At 35.8% G+C, this 17,744-nt stretch overlaps 1 long non-coding RNA gene across 16 annotated transcripts in view; it reads left to right on the top strand.

Annotated features, from left to right (window-relative positions):
* The window catches only part of LOC140611880 (uncharacterized), a 224,129-nt gene that overhangs the window by 183,004 nt on the left and 23,381 nt on the right, over positions 1-17,744 (top strand). For 11 of the 16 annotated variants that reach the window (XR_012013154.1, XR_012013156.1, XR_012013148.1 and 8 more), the window contains 5 exons: positions 838-2,401; positions 3,820-3,869; positions 4,147-4,256; positions 7,388-7,596; positions 8,044-8,174. This is a non-coding gene — a long non-coding RNA (uncharacterized lncRNA). The remainder of the gene's footprint in view (positions 1-837; positions 2,402-3,819; positions 3,870-4,146; positions 4,257-7,387; positions 7,597-8,043; positions 8,175-17,744) is intronic. The other 5 variants (XR_012013143.1, XR_012013141.1, XR_012013140.1 and 2 more) reach the window with 5 other exon arrangements.

The following is a 17,744-nucleotide window of genomic DNA, read 5'->3' as shown; positions in this document are numbered from 1 at the left end:
ATGACTTCTAACCTTGCTTTCTATGATAAGAGCACCTGAAGTAGAACCTGGTGACCTTTTGGCTTCCTGAGTGGTACAATTGTTTGAGTGTCTAACCCTTGGTTTCAGCTCAGGTCATGGTCTCAGGGTCGTGAGATTGAGCCCTGTGTCAGGCTCCACACTCAGCACAGAACCTCCTTGAGCTTCTCTCTCCCTCTCTTCCTCCCTTTCCTCTCTCTCTAAAAAAAAAAAAAAAAAAAAAAAAAAAAAAAAAAAAAAATCTTAATAAAAAAAGGAAGCCTGTGACCTTCATTACAGAGTTAAATATGCATCTGTTTGTGGAGTCAGAGAAGCTAAAGTAAGAGAGATACTGAAGAAGCTGTAAGAGCTATAAGCTGGGTTGCTGTTTCATACCCACAAAGTGAATCAGTGAACCCATCACAACACAACATTCAGAACCTGAATCAACCCTGACTTGTCTAGAATATCCATGAGTCTGCCTCACTCTTACGTTATGAATTTCACTAAATATCTCTCAAGGCCAGCTTCATTCCAGAACCCAAGAGAGGAAAGAATTCTGGAAATACAGTTCCAGTTTTGCTGATACAGAAACATAACAGAGAGACTGATAAAGGTTACTACAAATCAACTGGAAAGTACAGCAGGTCATCATCAAAAGCTCACTGACAAGCAGCTAAGGAATCTCTAAGAAACTCTCATTAACACTCTCTCCGCAACAGCAAATGGCTGGTTCTTAGAAGCTCATTGGGAAGCCACTGAGTCTTATGTCTTCCTCATATATAGTAGTACAACTGTACTAAGAGTATAATGACACTTCTTTCTTTTTTGACCCTCCAGATTTCCAAAGTGTTTCTCTTATTGAAACAAAGCGAGAACCATAAAGGGAAGAAGATTCTGGGAAAGGAAGTTCCTGGCTTCTCTCATAGAGTGCAGTAAAGCCCTTGAAAGAAGAAGTTCTGGGGTTGCTGAATTGTTAAGAGACAGTCCAGAAAATATAAATGGTCAATGTGTGTCCCTACCCAGGGAAGGATCATGTAACATGTCCTAAAAGGATCAGGAAACAGAAGAATTGGTATTTAAGCTGACTCTTAAGGAGAAATAGAAATGTTCAGGCAGTGAATGTAGAGGAAGTAAAGTAAGAAAGGTGGGGTGAGCAGACAGCTTGTGCACAGGCATGAGTAGGCAAGAACACATGGCGTGGGTAGGTAGGAGCACAGACATGGGTAGGTGGGAGCACATGGCATGTGTAGGTGGGAGCACATGGCATATACCATGAGCTGTAATAGCTGAGGAGGATTGTGGTCTGCAATGCAGCATGGGAGAGGAATGGAGGAAGAGGAGTCTGGAAAGGTCGCATAAGAAGCTTAAAGGCAATAGTGCGCCTCATGAGGGAATAACATGGGTAAATTTGCCTTTTAAGCAACAGAGAGTAGTCAGGCAACAATGAAGGAGAACAACTCTAAACAGTGCAACTGGTTCCCCTTTAAGAAAGTGTACATGAGAAATGATGGAAAGTGACTGAAATCTGAAAACTTGAACATTGAACTAAAAATATGACCAGATTAATGAGTTTGATAAGTTGGGAAGGTGTCCTGGGGTCCTGACTTGGGTAGCTAGTGTTTCATCCATTGCACTTAAAGACACAGGAAGCTAGGAAAACTGAGGAAAATTATGAATTTGGTTTTAAAGCATTTGGAGTTGGCAACCTGTGAACTATTCACATAACACTGTTCAGTGTACAGTTGTGAATATGAGTGTCAAACTCAAGGAAGAAGCCTTGGTGGAAATGTGTTTGTGAGTAATTATTGAAGCATGGTTGAGATACAGGCGTGGATGAATGTTTGTTGAAAAAACAAGCCATGTCATGAATAATAAACCTCTTATTAAGTAGTTAATGAGAGCTTGGCATTATGCTTCAACTGTGGTTTTTTTTATAAGTAGATAATAATTTGTTCCTGCCCACACAGCAATAAGTAAATATCTCGGCATGTGTGTAGTTCAGATTCTAAACTTAACGAAGTAGGGCAGCCCGGGTGGCTCAAGGTTTAGCGCCGCCTTTGGCCCAGGGCCTGATCCTGGAGACCCGGGATCGAGTCCCACATCAGGCTCCCTGCATGGAGCCTGCTTCTCCCTCTGCCTGTGTCTTTGCCTCTTTCTCTCTCTCTGTGTTTCTCGTGAATGAATGAATAAAATATTTTTAAAAAATTTAAAAAATTTAAACTTAAGGAAGTATAAGTAATATACTCACAAGGAACTGGACATAAATAGTAAAAATTGTGCATATTTTACAACTAGATTTTTTGCTGGACTCTCAGTGACAAATCTCACAACCTTCAGGATGTTGGCCTCATTTTCTTTGCGTAGTGCTATGGGGAAAATGGAAACTAGAAAAGCATATAGAGTAAGTCTTTGCCATAAAATTGAAATTCCATAGAAGTGATAAAAATAGCTGTGATTATATGTATCAAAGTTAAAAGTTTAAAAGAAACATTTAGATATTCAGTCATCTTAATGTTTATAAATGTCCTGCAGTGAGTTAGACCAGACATCCTCATAATTAACTCTATGTTCCTGTTTTGATGCAGATTTCAGTTTTCTGGGGTAACAATATCTACACTAAATAAGCATATATTCTGTTCATGCTTAATTGTCCGTTATTTTCAGTAATAGAATACTTATTATTTGGGAGGAAAAATAGCAATTGAAGTTTCATATTGTAATAATAAACAAATTAAGATATCATTACTACTTTTCACAATGCTCTGTCTTAAAGCACTGCTTGATTTGGAAGTGCATTAGCTTTTCCCCAAAGCCTGAAACACTAATAATGAATTTCAGGGGAAGAATGAATACGTAATAGAGACCTATAAACAGATATAATCATGTCTTCTAACATGTTAAGAGGTCTCTGAGTGTCATACTTTCCTCCTGTATGCTTTGTATTCAATCTCTCTCTCTCTTTTTTTTTTTTTTTAACATGGGCAACAAAGCAAGGTTTATGAGCGATAACAAAGTGACAGGGCAAAACTCCTGAGGAGGAAGGGGACCTGAGAGGTTTGCCTCGGGTTTCCAAGTCTAGGGGGTTTTATGGGCTTGTTAGTGGCCTGTTTTAATTTGATTAACCTTCCCTGAGTCTGTCATCCAATCAGAGTTTTCTCATCTATCCATCAGATGGGAAAGGTCTGCATTCACTCTTAAAGAGAAAAGCATGGACATAAATCATGGACAAAATGTTGTTCTTGTGGACACATAATTAGATAAATTTACTTCTGGGGAAGAGGAAGCTTTTCCTAGAACATATGTTAAGATAAAAGTTCTGTTTCCTTCTAGTGATCTTCCTTTATTTCTTTCCTTCCTTTTTTTCTTCATGTGGCTAGATCATATGTGGAAGGTTGAGGAATATCACTGTGGCTTGTGGGGAGCCTAACTGAAATGACACATACATCAGAACTGCCAAGGACTTGTCACTTGATTTACAAATTAAGAAATGTGTTCTCATTTACAAATGTGCTAATGGTGAATGATAGGAGATGTGTGTTAATGGACAAGTAGTTCCTTTTATGTTTTCCATAGTTTAAGTCAGGGATGAAAATCTTTTTTGTGAATGGTCAGGTAGTACAGACTTAGGCTCTGAAAGTTACGAGGTCTTTGCTGAGGCTGTTCAACTCTGCTGTTGCACATGAAAGCAACCGTAAAAGATTTATAAAGGAGTGAGGAGATGAGGTTAAAGAACAGTACTATAGAAGGAGTGCTGAGTAAAAATATTTAAAAAGCATTCCTAAAGTTAAAAAAAATCTTGTTCTTGATCATGTCCTTCAGCTGCTCGATGGACCAACCACAGCACCACCCTGCCTCTTGACTTCTGTTAGGTAAGACAATATGTCTCCTCTTCTATAAGCCTTTTGTAGCTGCTTTATTTTTGCTGTTACTTGTAGCCTAATTCATCTTGAATTAATTCCCTTCAGCCAAATAAATATTAAAACATTCAACCTCACCACATCATGCCTTAATACATAGGTCATTTGTGGATATTAGGTACAATATTAACTGAGTAGTTAATGATAATTGAGTTAAATTGTAGGTTTGATGCTCATGGGGTCAGTTCAATTGTTCTATTTTATAATTGTGGTCTTCTATTTTCTACAGTTCAATAAGTTGAAAGAGGATGGTGGAGTAACATTTTATTCATTCATTCTACAATATTTATTGGTCAACTTCCAGGTGCAGGCACTGAGCTTGCTACTAGAGATTTAATGGTAAGTAAAATAGGTTTGATTTTGATTATAGGCAGCATGCATTCTTGTAGGTGAGGAAGACATTAATCAGATAATCACGAAGTTATGTCTTTACAAACTGTGACAAGTGCTACAGGGGGCAAGTACGGAGAGTCATGTGAGTCATAACAATGAGATATGGCCTAATCTGGGGATTAGAGAAGATTTTCATGAAGAAACAATGCTTGAGTTGGGAGGTGAAGGGTGTTCAGGAAGGAGAGAGAATTGCTTAAGGCCAGGGGAGAACATTCCCAGCAGAACTCCGAGGTTGTGTGGCATTCACAAACTGAAGGAAAGACAGTGTAACAGAACCTCTGAGAGCCTGGGGATCTTGGTGTGAGAAGAGTCTAGGAAGCAGGAAGTGGTGGATCCTTCAGGGGTTTGGAACTTTAGTTAGGGGCAAAGTCAAAGTAATGCAGGTGAACTACTTACCACCTCTTTCCACAGATAAAGACATTAAACCATTCAAAATAAAAGTGGCTGTAATTCTTAAACTTCCAAGTTGCAGCAGCAACTTTTGCAGGATTTCCAGGTCCCATACACAATCTCAGATTCAGTAGATGTGGTCTGGGGCCTGAGAATCTGCATTATTAACGATGTCACAAGGGATGCTGATGTTCTGGTTCAGGGACCAACCCTGAGAACCACTCGTACATGACTTAACAAAGCCAACATTTTTCTTTCTATACTTGTATCATGAAAAGCTGAATATGAAAAGCACTCTAGATTGAGAATCAAGAAAGATGCCATTAATTGTATATCTGTCCTCAACTATGTAGGATTCAAGGTCCTTCTCTTGTTCAGTATTTTACATGAACATGTTTGCTCAGAGTAACTGAATTGGTCCTTAAAACACCTTCCTGAATGAGGTAGACCTGAGATGGTTATGACTTCTCCTGATCATTTAACCATCATTAACTGGTTTCTCCACAGATACCAGATTAAAATGGGGCTGAAGGCAGGGCTTCATGGTGACCTCTCCACTCCACATGCCCTACTCTTTCCATTATACAGCATTTAAATAAACATTATGGACATTATTCTTCCTTCCAACACTAACATTTACTGTTACTATTAAGTGCCTGATAAATTGTCTTAACAGTCATGGCCCCACACTATTAACTGAAAATTAAAACTCGAGTGGTTTGTTATCCTGTCATTATTCTGAAAAGTAAGTCAAGTTTATACCACTTGATGTCCTCGGCAAATGACTTCAGTGTGGTTCTCTTCAACACAGAGACTGGAATCCGTTATGTAGTGAATATGATTCTATAGGAAGCAAACAAAGAAAAACCAATAATACTATAATTTTTTCAGAGGATGACAGTAGGGGTAAGCATTCAAGCATTTAATTCAACAAAGATAGCAATTCAAATGAGAATGTGTGTGTGTGTGTGTGTGTGTGTGTGTGTGTGTGTGTGTGAAGTACTGAGGACTATCCTTGTGGATTTATTTAGTCTCTGGTTTGTTTTCAATAAAATGTCTTCAAAATTTCTCCCTTTTATATAACCTAAGAAAACACTATTACTTCATTTCCCATTTGAATATAGTAGTTGATAAAGATGTTTTGTCTCACGCTTTCTGATGTTTGTCATTATGGACTTTATTATGGACTTAGCACTAATGAGACACTAATCCCTAGTTGCTTTTCATTCATATTTTAGAGTTTTTCTAACAATATTTGTGTATTATTTTCAGTTCTTAAATAATTGTTCTCATTGTGGAAAATGAGGTGAAATTTAATTATATTTACTAACGTGAATAAACTTTGTTAACCTAGTGATGGGAAAGGTTGTCAAGAGATAAATCATTCTTCTTGTCAACACTACCAAAGAATGTTTTTTGTGTCACTATTTTTTCCAATATCAATTTCAACATGAATAATACAATATCAACTTTAGAGAGAAAAACGTACATTAAAATCATCATAAATAAATATAATCAAATAGGAAAAATAATTAAATTATTGATTTCTTAGTATACTGCTATTAGCACATTGATTGCCTGTAATGCTTCAATGAATTTTTATTTTTTATTTGTTTTTTATTTTTATTTTTATTTTTTTATTTTTAAAATATATTTTTATTGGAGTTCGATTTGCCAACGTATAATATAACACCCAGTGCTCATCCCATCAAGTGCCCCACCTCAGTGCCCATCACCCAGTCACCCCATCCCCCCGCCCACCTCCCCTTCCACTATCCCTTGTTCGTTTCCCAGAGTTAGGAGTCTCATATTCTGTCGCAGTCACCCAGCCGCTAAGCCATCCTCAACGAATTTTTAAAAAGTAAAGGCTTTCTTTGGAAGTTCAATAGAAATATCACCTTTTTATTCATTAATTCATCCATCCATCCCCCCTTTCATTCATTCACTGAGGATCTTCTATATAGCAAGTAAAGTTCTAGGCATTAGGGATATTTAATAAAACAGATGAAAAATCCTTATTTCAAAGAATTTCATTCTATGGGACAAATTAAGATAGATAAATAGATTATTAGTTGACAATAAATTCTATGGAGAAAAATAAAGCTAGGAATTCAGAGAGTCAGAAAGGCTGTTCTAATTTTAAATAAAGTAGTGAGGTGATCTTAACAAAGAAAGTGACACTTGAGGGAAGACCCAAATAAAATGAGGGAGTGATCCCTGCAGTTGATTACCTAGGCAAACAATATCCCAAACAGAGGGATGGAGGGCAGATGGAAATCAGTAGAAGCTATTTGGAAACTTGTTGAAAGTTAACCGTAAAATAAGAGTACAAAAAGTACCACAAATGACTTCAAACTACACAAGTCAAGTATTTCATTTCTAACAAGTTCCAAGGCTCCTGGTCCATGGACCACACTTCAAGTAGCACAGGTGTGTACACATGGAGACCTTCCAAGTCTTGAAGGCTAGTATAAAGATAGAAGATAAAATGATCCTTGAGATGAGAAATTGTAGGAAAAAACAAAGAGTAGCTGCAACCACCAGACTTGCTAAACTTGTAAATCCTTGAGAAATAGAAGAGTTGTGTCTATAAACTATTTAAGCTACTGGGACATTAGCAGCCCAAGGCCACACGAATAAGCGGTAACACGTGAGAGTTGATCTTCTTCCTATCCTTCTACCCCTAGAAATGACTGCCAGATCGTCAGTGACAAGACAGGACCAAGTCACTCCTGCAGAGGCAGTGCCATGTTGAAGGGGGCCCTTTGCTGGACTGAAGAAAACATATTCGTTTTTGCCACATTACTGCATTGAATAAACTTCAGGCTTCTTGGACTAAACAAAAGAAGGAAGAATTAAAGACAAATCTCCATTTTCATCAGGATTAGGGCAGGATGTGAGATTTCAAATCTTACCTTGAAGAAGTAGAACATATTGGTCACATATAATTATTTGTATTTGCATTTATATGTTTGCATCTTTACCTCATCTATATAGAGTAGAAGTTCCAGGAGGCACAGGACAAGGGAGGCAGAGACTTTGACTTTTGTATTTCCGTAGAGCACAGTCCCAGGCACAGAGAAATTATCCAATGTACGTTGTGCTCAAATACTCAAATAATGATAACTGATTGTAAGTGTGTACTCATGCATTTTTGCCTAATATCAAAATAGGCAAACAAAAATGTTAAAATGATCATTTGGCCAGGGTTCTTGGAGATATCATTTTGCCTTTTGCAGCTGCACAATTTATATTAATTATCTCAAAGCCATTCTTTGTTGCTTTTCACTAGTGTTCATTGTTTAAGGACCATTGTATCTTGTGCCTTTATATCAACCCTCAGGACTGAGAGATCCTCAATGTCTGTGCACCTCTACTACTCAAACTGCAGTCCATGGACCAGAAGCATCAGTATCAACTAGGAAGTTGTTAAAAATGAAATTTGGACCCCATTCCAAACCTGCTGAATCCCAGGCAAGTGATCTGTGTTGGGTACCTCTGGTGCACATTGATTTCTTAGCTGGTAGTATCATACTGTTTTATTTTGTTACGGGTTGTTTTTTTCTTTTTTTTTTCCCCCTGCTTTTCTATATTCATGTTATGCTCTCAGGCAATCATCTTTCACAAATCCCTCTTGATTATTCTTTTCCTTCCTTTACTTTAGATCCCATGTCCTCTGAAAGAGGGGAAAAAATGTGCCTTAGGCCCTCATACAGGATGATGTCAGTGATTGTATACAAAGTATACCATTACAAGATGCTTTCATTGAAATGAGCTCAGGGAACTACAAATGATTTTAGTGACACTGATTTTTAGAGAAGTAAAGGATAACTACACTTGAGAATATGCTTACCTCTTTCGTGGGGAATCCTGTTAGTTGCCCTAGTATTTCATTATTTTGTCCTTAATCAAAACCAAGGAATGTTAGAAAAGATAAATTTTATATAGAGAGACATATATATGTAATGTATGTTATGTATACACATAAAATATATAAAGCATATAGACATGTATGAATGTATATAATTTTATCAGAGCACTTATGAGTTAAAACAAAATCAATGCTACACTGTCACTTCTCTCTCTGCCGCCCGCCCCCCCAACACAGTCCATTAGCCTGAGAAGAAATCCTATGCAAATAGTATAGAAGAAATACTATGCAAATGTGCTAATGGTCCACAGTGTCTTCTTTCAAGAAACACACTGGATATGTATCATTTTTTAAGTGTAAAGGACAAAGTGAAAGCCATATATGTATCCATGTCTAATCTGTCTCAAAAATTTTGAAATACATACCCCCTATCACTTTCTTTGGCTCTCATGACTTAATGTATTTAGGATCATAAACCTGCAGTTGAGAGACAGGTGCACTTTTGAAGGGATACTTTTTTTACCAGATTTCTCATTCCAAACTAGTCATGGATAGTCATAGTTTAATAATAACACATGTTAGGTAAACAAGTAATTGATAAGTACATTGACACCATGTACAATGAAGGGAATACAAAAACATTGTAGGGTTCTAAGCATGGGGAAATTGCATGGAAAATCATAACTGCCATAGAAAGAACACTAAATTAGGAATCTGGACACCTAACTCCTCTTCAGACCTCATGAATATGTGATGTTGGAACAACAATTTCATATATTACATTTTTTCTTACCCTTTGGAATACATTATATATAAGTTTCTCTTGACCTATGATTTAATTTTATAGTCTTACCTATAATGCTTCATTTTACTGTGTCTTAGTTGTACCCCAATCGATTTAGTTGTGTAATAACAAACAATGACTACATTTAGCCCATATGATCAGACATATTTATATAGGCACAGTATAATAATAGAAATGCTGTTGGACTTTGGCTAACGTTTTTACTCATTGTGGTCACGCCGTTTTGCCTCTATGTGGACTTCCTGACTTCATTGTACCTTCCCTCCTCTTTTCTGCATCCCCTATCTCAAAAAAAAAAAAAATCATCTTATAGATGACATCCCCTTAGCCAATAGTGATAAATATATCAGTATTCATGTATCAGAATGAGTAATAACTCATGACAGCCTGTATTTGTCAGAAAGCTTGGGTTCTAAGGACTAAACATTAAGAAATGAAGCTCTGATAGCATTATCCCATTATTCTTAATAACATCTCATCTAGTAGACAGACTAATGTGATTTTCATTGCTTTTAATGTGAAGTCCATCAGATTACATGCACCAATAAAAAGGTCTGGCATCAGTGTCTGCACAAGCTTGAAAGAAACAGAATCTTCTGTAATGAAATCCCATGCAAGGCTTATCAGTTACTAACACCAGGTAAAATGCTAAGGAACACCCAGTCAGGAAATCAATACCTATTCATGTAGAATTTTTTCTGCTGCAATAGAAAGATAACATTAACATTCTGACATATTAAAACATTGTGTTTGCATGGCTTCAGGTACCGGACTACATAATAAAGATGTTTCAATCTCCAAAGATTTACAGGATCTTTCTGATTCATTGAAGCCACGTGAAGTCAGAATACTTATCTGAGTGTACACAGCACAGACCTTTGGAGATTTGTTCCTTTCACTTGCTGTTTGTTCCAGTCCCTTTTCTCCTTTCCTCTCCTTTGATTCCATGCTGTGATATTTTGGGAAACATTAAGCCCTTGTATGGCTTTTGCCATTCCCATATTTAGGCAGAAAAATGATTCCTCTACCAAGAATTGTTTTTCTTGGCTTGGAGCTGATATTCACACATTTGGATTTGTTTGGTTTATAATATCCTAGGAGGCCCTTGTTGGAGCAAAAACATAATATTTTAAAAGGGATGCCTTATTAAGTTATATTCATGCAAAATTTATCATGGGTTGCAGTTATTAGATTAGCTAGTATTTTGTCAAGGCTTTAAGCCAATGGATTCTAGCACTCTTTGGTTATATAATATCTTTGTCCAGGGAAAATACATGTCATCATAGATCCTGGCCTGAGAAACTGGAATCCAGGGATTTCTGTTTCTCTTGTTAGCCTTTTTTATGACCTGCAGTAGTAACAATAAGTACCATTATTCATCTCTTTTCTCCAAGGAAAATGGTTTCCAGCCATCCTAGAAATTAAACTTATTATCAACATATTCATCCTGAAGTTACTTATCTAGCAAGCTCATCCTCCCAGAAGATGACTGATGTGTGTGTGTGTGTGTGTGTGTGTGTACACCTGGATGTATATGTTCATACAAGCAGAGTAGGAACTCTTAAGCGAGACAATGGAAAATTGAACTTTTTATTGTATAATGTGCACGAATACTTCCCATATTGAGAAAGTAAAAACAAATCTGTATTGACTGCGTTCTCTATCACATTGTTTGAAAAACACTAGAGAACTATAAAAATATATTACTATTGACATATAACTTCTGGCAAATTATTGACTATGCCTCATAACTGACAGAGGCCGCAGAGTAAGCACTCTGAGTTGGAGAAGACAGTTATGGAGAGTAGGTGCCATGAATCATCCTTGCTAGGACAGAAAGTTGAGTGAAGATAGAGGACTAAAGTGACTGTACACATCAATTAGGGAATTGTTAAAGATGCTAAAAAGTATCAATGCCTTAAAAATATATCTTCACATGATTTTTATATTGTAACTACCTCCAATTTCTCTCCTCAGCCTAAATAACAATAGTACAAGCTATGTGATAACTTGGACAAATTCAGTATTTAGCTATATTCTCTTCTCCCAGACAATTTTCAAATAATCTATAAATCCATCCTGGTTGTCATTTGTTTTTTGCACTGTTTAGTTCTGGGGCAACAACTTCACTTTCCAGTCTTGCCATACTATATAATCTATTTTGTCAAGTAGTGAATACTGTCATTCCTATGTCTCTATAGGCTCCACCCATCCATGAAGAGCCACTTGGTTGTTCCTTATACCATAATATTCTTCTCCACAACTCAGCCTATTCCCCCACACAGCATGCTTTCTCCATAGAGGGTACAAACTAATCTACTTTGAGGCCAAATGTCAAAATACTTTATTTCCTTTTTCACTTATTTTAGTCTAATTTTCTCCTCAGTAACAGGATTTCTAAGAATATAACTCTTTTCAGTGAAGAGAAACTTACATACTATAATGAACAGCATTTTACTGCTTGATTTTTTTTTTATAATTTATCAATTCCGAAGACAGGATCCCCTTTATATTTAAGTAGCTAAATAGCCAATTGAAATATTTGATTCCAAACCATGGAGACATGTGCTCCAAGTAGTATATTCTGATTCTCTTGTTAGAAAAATGAAAGTCAATGGCAGCAGCAAGACCAATAAAATAACACAAATATTGACAAATATGTCAATTACTCTCTTCCCTCTTTTTTTTTCTTCAGAGAAAAAAAGCGCAATACTTTTCAGTTCAACTGGAAAAAAGAATTCCTAAAGATAAAAGAAACATTTAAAGATTATCCAGTGGAGACTATTTTTGTTTTGGAAGGCCACTCCAAAGCACAGTGTACAGATTAGAGGTTGAAAGGGAAATGGAAAAATCATTTTTCACAGTGACATCGCAAATGCAGACTTTTGACAACATCTGGTTAATTGAATGATTTTTAAATTAGTTAAGTGAATGCCTGGGACTCTCTCCTTTCCCATTTCCACAGTCTTTTATTCAAATGGAAACACAGCTGTGGGTATATGGCCTATTCATTGTTTCAGTTTTTGGAAACAAGATAAAGCACATATGTAAATCTACATTGTAGACTTGAAAGGCCTTGGAGTGCATTTTCTTAGGTAAAGTTAATGGTTTTGTGTGGTCTTGTGTTTAGTGAATTCTGACAAACATAATTAGTACTCCCTTTTTGTGAGTTCTAAGACAGGGAAAGACATGTTTCAACCTGCTTGTTAATTGCAATGTCCATTTAATAATTTATTTTATAACTTCATATAGATATGTAGATATACCTAGATATATCTTATATCATAAGAGATAATGCAGCATAGACAATGGAAGGGAATCAGACTGATTTGACCTTGTATCCTAGACTTAAAACTAAGTATATGGCCTTGAGTCAGTTATTTAAGATCTTTGCACTTTCTACATCTAAATGGAAATAATGATGCGAATTTTCAGATATATTATTGATATTATAGATAGTGAATACAAAGCTCATAAAATATCTATTTATCTATGTAATCTAGCCAATTATCTATATAATCAAGGCAATATTTCCTTAAAGGAAGGCCATCTTTGTAATTGAACAAAATAGAGAACTTATCAAAATAAGATGTGAGATGTGACTTATATGATGTATTTTTAACTAGAGAAGGGGAAGAATTACCAAGAAGTCACTAAATGATTTCCAAAATTCAATCAATAATTTGAAATATTTTTTTAACTTCTAAACTTGTGCTCTTTTGCAACATAGGCTAACATTTTGCCGTTTCAGCCCACTGTTTCAGTATTGTGGGGCTGAATATTAATTTCAAATGAACAACAACAACAAACCAACAAAATGTTACAATTCTAGGAGAGCTAGTTTATTTATTAACAAGACAATCAAATATTCAGACTTTCTAACAACATCTGTGTTTAATTTATTATTATCTCACTGCCACCATTGGGAACTTAGAAGCATAATTGCTCACAGAAACAATCTGTCATTAAGAGTATCTGTATCTACTTCTACAGTGTTTCAGGAACATGTGATATTGATCAGAGTAGATATAGATTTGCCATTACCCTTCCAAACGTGAAATGGATACAAAAGGCTTAATGGTCGAAGGGTCAATGAGCACTCATTTCTACCTAGACAGAGACCATTCAGATGAATTATTCTGAGGTGTCACTATCATTCCAACAATTAAAGTCAAGAAAATGCAGTTGAGTGATTACAGGTGCCTAGCAATGTGCAATGCATGTTGGATATAACAAAAGCAATAAGTCAGTAATGCTCTGAAGAACATCTCAGTTTAATAGTTAAAACAGATTGTAAGCAATCTTTAGTATGATAGGTGCTATGATAGATATGGCAAAGTGATAGCACAAAGACAGGAGAAATAATTAACCTGGGGACATTAGGAGATTCATAACATGTGAAACATTACCTCAAAAAAAGAATGTTTGATCCATTAGTAATCAAGCCTATTAGGTAAGCCTAAAACCTGACCCTGTATGTGTTGGATTTTTCTTAATATAGATTTTATTGCATTGAGACCCAATCTATTTTGAATCAGACACAATAAAAAAGTAAAACAAAAATTCCATCATTTGAAGTTAGTCCAAAAAATCAACAAACCTAGAAATGACCAAAACATTCTCTGCTTATTTTGTCACTAAAGCAGAATAAAATCATAGATTTTAATTTAACCGAAATGCATACCATTGTATATGGAACCAATCCTTATTTTACTTGTCATGTTTATACCATTAAACTGTCAGGATAATGATAAAATTCTAAATACATCAAAGGCTTTGGCATGTTAATTGCTCTTTGTTAACATCCTGGAGTAGATGGCCATAGTTTAATTCACTCTTCAGAATGGTTGATGAGTTCTTGAGTTGTCTGTGTTTATAATATAGAGTTCTATAGAGATATCTTTATTATTTTTATTTGATACTATATCCTCTCTTTTGAAACAAAGCCCTACTGTGTTGACAATGCCTCAGAAGGATTGGATATTACTAAATACTTTCTTTTTTGAGTTTAGTATGATGCGGTCATCTCAATAATCCAAAGAACCCAATCTTATCTCTGGGAGAAGCCTTCCTTCACTTTGTAGCTTTTTTCAAAATATAACTAAACCTTCTTATTATAAAGGCAAAGTCTCTTGGGAGCAATACAACCCTGAATATATAAAAATGGGAGAATTACATCCATTTGCAGGATTCTGAGATGCTATCCCAGACCCAACTCCATTTTGATCAGGTACATTTTTTTCACGAAAACCTATTTGAATATGAACATTTTAGTTTCATCTTTTCTCGTTTCCTACTTCTGTCTTGAACATGAACACACTACTATCTGTTATCTGCTGGACCTGTTTAAAACTTCTGAGTGTTGGGATGCCTGGGTGGTTCTGCAGTTGAGTGTCTGCCTTTGCCTCAAGCTATGATCCTGGATTCCTAGGGATTGAGTCCCACATGGGACTCCTTGCACAGAGCCTTCTCCCTTTGCCTGTGTTTCTGCCTCTCTTTCTGTGTCTCTTATGAATAAATAAAAAAATATTTATTTAAAAAAATGAGTGTTAATCAGATTTATTCAACATATGATTTACACGTTCTCTTCATCTTGCTTTGTTCTCTGAGCATCTATTTTAAATTACTCATTGAGATTTCAAATCCTACTTCTCTTATTTTTGTTTTTTATTTAACATACAGAATTATTCTCTACACCTTCTGTTTAGAGATAATATCAATGTCAAAACAAATATCACCTGCAGTGGGGAGAAATCAATAAGAAAAAACCCCCAAAAGGGAAACATGTATGAAGAGGCCATTTATATAAACATACAAAAAAATCAGTAAGCAGGCATCTGGGTGGTTTAGCAGTTGAGCATCTGCCTTTGGCTCAGGTCATGATCCCAGGGTCTTGGGATTGAGTCCCACATCAGGCTTCCTGCAGGGAGCCTGCTTCTGCCTTTGCCTATGTCTCTGCCCCTCTGTGTCTCTCATGAATAAATAAATAAAGTCATTTTCAAAAAATCAGTGAGCATATGTAAAGTTTTAAAGTGCATATTTTGGCAAGCTTGAGGGAAATAGGCAGTCATACTATAGGTGGGAATAAAATTTGTACTTTTTGGAGAGTAAGTTGGCAATAACCATCAAGATAAAAATGTACATGCTTTTCCTTCCAGTTTTATTGAGATATACAATTATATCTACAGCAAAGGTATACAATGATTTAACTTAAATATATTGCAAAATGGTTACCACAAAAGGTTACAGTAACATCCATCATTTTGTATAGATAGGAAAGAAAATAAGAGGAAATAATGTTTTTTTTCCATATGATAAGAACTCTTTAAGATTTACTCTCTCAACAACTTTCATATATACCATGTAGCAGTGTTAACTGGATTCATCATGTTGAACATTACATGTGGTGCCTTTATCTTATAACCAAGTTTGTACTCTTTGACCGTCTTCGTCCAATTCCCTGTCCCTAACCTCCTGCCTTTGGTAATCACAAATCTAATCTCCTTTCCTTTGAGTTTGGTGTTTTCTGTTTTAGATCCCATATATAATTGAGATCATTCAGTCTTTCCCTTTCTTTGACTGACTCACCTCACCTAGCATAATACCTTCAAGGTCCATCCATGTTGTCACAAAAGGCAAGGTCTTTACTTTTTAAATGACTGAATTATATTTTATATATACACATTACAACTTCTTCTACTTATTCATCTATCAGTCGACATTTAGGCTGTTTCCATGTCTTGGCTATTGTCAGTAATGCTGCAATAACCATGAGGGTGCAGATATCTCTTCAGCATATTGTTTTTGTTTCTTTTGGGTATATCCCCAGAAGTGAAATTGCTGGATCATATGGTAATTCTATTTTTAATATTTTAAGGACCCCTTTTTTCTGTTTTCCATGCTGCCTGTAGCCTTTCCTTTTTCATTTGACCTGGATTTTGGATCAATGACCTCAGTTTCAAATTTGAGACTAACAGAGTGACATTGGCTCTCTTAAATGTGTGTTATATTGTCTCTTAATTCCTGAGCTTATTTTCAGTGTGTATTTGGGGATACTTGATCAGAAGAGGGTAAATAAATAACCACAATGGAAAGTGGAAGATGGATTCATTTATTTCTTTGACTTGTTTCCCATAAAGTTAATTCTGTGCACCAAGGCACTATGCTACACTTGGATGACAAAATAAACGTTATAAGTACTATGCAATGTTGAAAATTTAACAAAAATTATAAAATTCTAGAATTAGTTGAAAATAAATTCAGGAAAATTCTACATTTAAATGGTCCTAGAAACTACTGCCTAATTATTTCTCAAGGGTGGGAACACTTACATCTGCTTCAGTGAAGAACTTAAGAGATCCCATATTTGAATAGTCAGGAAGTTCTTTTGCAATTTGCTGTATTAAAATGCAAATGAATTTCCTTTCATTCTGTTGAATATCCTTTAGTCCATAATCCACTTTTATGGCAGAATAGACAAATACATATTTTCCTAGATTCAATTTAAGCCTTATGAATGCCCAATGTATGCTCAGAGCTTTTATTCATTGTAAAAGACATAATTTTTAGATTTTGAAGGAAATTAGAATATTTATTTAATAAGCACATGAAACAATTATAAATTGCATTTGTTGGTTCTTATTTTACATAAGTATATATAAGTGTTTTTCCGTGGTCAAATGTTTCTCTCTATGGTTACCGTATGTGGTAGAGGCAGTCCCTACTCAACAAGTATTTCCTGTGTTTGCCTCCATTTCCTTGCAGTCCATTTAGGTTATGTGGCCAATTCTGATCCCTGCCCTAGGAGTCAGTGTGTCCTTTATCGTTTCTCTTCTCCATCCTGCTCATATTGAGGGCAAGCGTTTAGATGGAGTTAACTGAAAAATAGAAAATGAACACCTGGCCTGTATTAGACATTATTTATGTTTTTTACATTTGTTTTTATTTAAGTTCAATTTGCCAACATATAGTATAACACCCAGTGCTCATTCCATTGAGTGCCCTCCACAGTGCCCCATCCCTCCACCCACCTCCCTTTCTGCAACCCTTTGTTTGTTTCCCAGAGTTAGGAGTCTCTCACAGTTTGTCTCCCTCTCTAATTTTTCCCACTCAATTCCCTTCCTTTCCCTTATAATCCCTTTCACTATTTCTTATATTCCACGTATGAGTGAAACCATATGATGATTGTCCTTCTCTGATTGACTTATTTTACTCAGTCAGGCATTATTTAATAACAAATAGACCTTTATTGCACTAAGTCACTCAGACTTTGAGGTTTCAGTCTTACAGCAAACAATTAATTACCTTAACTAATACTACATTTGTATAATATTTAAGTCACTTAATAGGTGGACTTTTCCCAAAAATT

Source organism: Canis lupus, chromosome 20 (genome assembly GCF_048164855.1).
Source record: "Canis lupus baileyi chromosome 20, mCanLup2.hap1, whole genome shotgun sequence".
NCBI classification, from domain to species: Eukaryota; Metazoa; Chordata; class Mammalia; order Carnivora; family Canidae; genus Canis; species Canis lupus.
The sequence above is the reverse complement of the archived record's forward strand: the minus strand, read 5'-3'. Positions and strand labels throughout refer to the sequence as shown.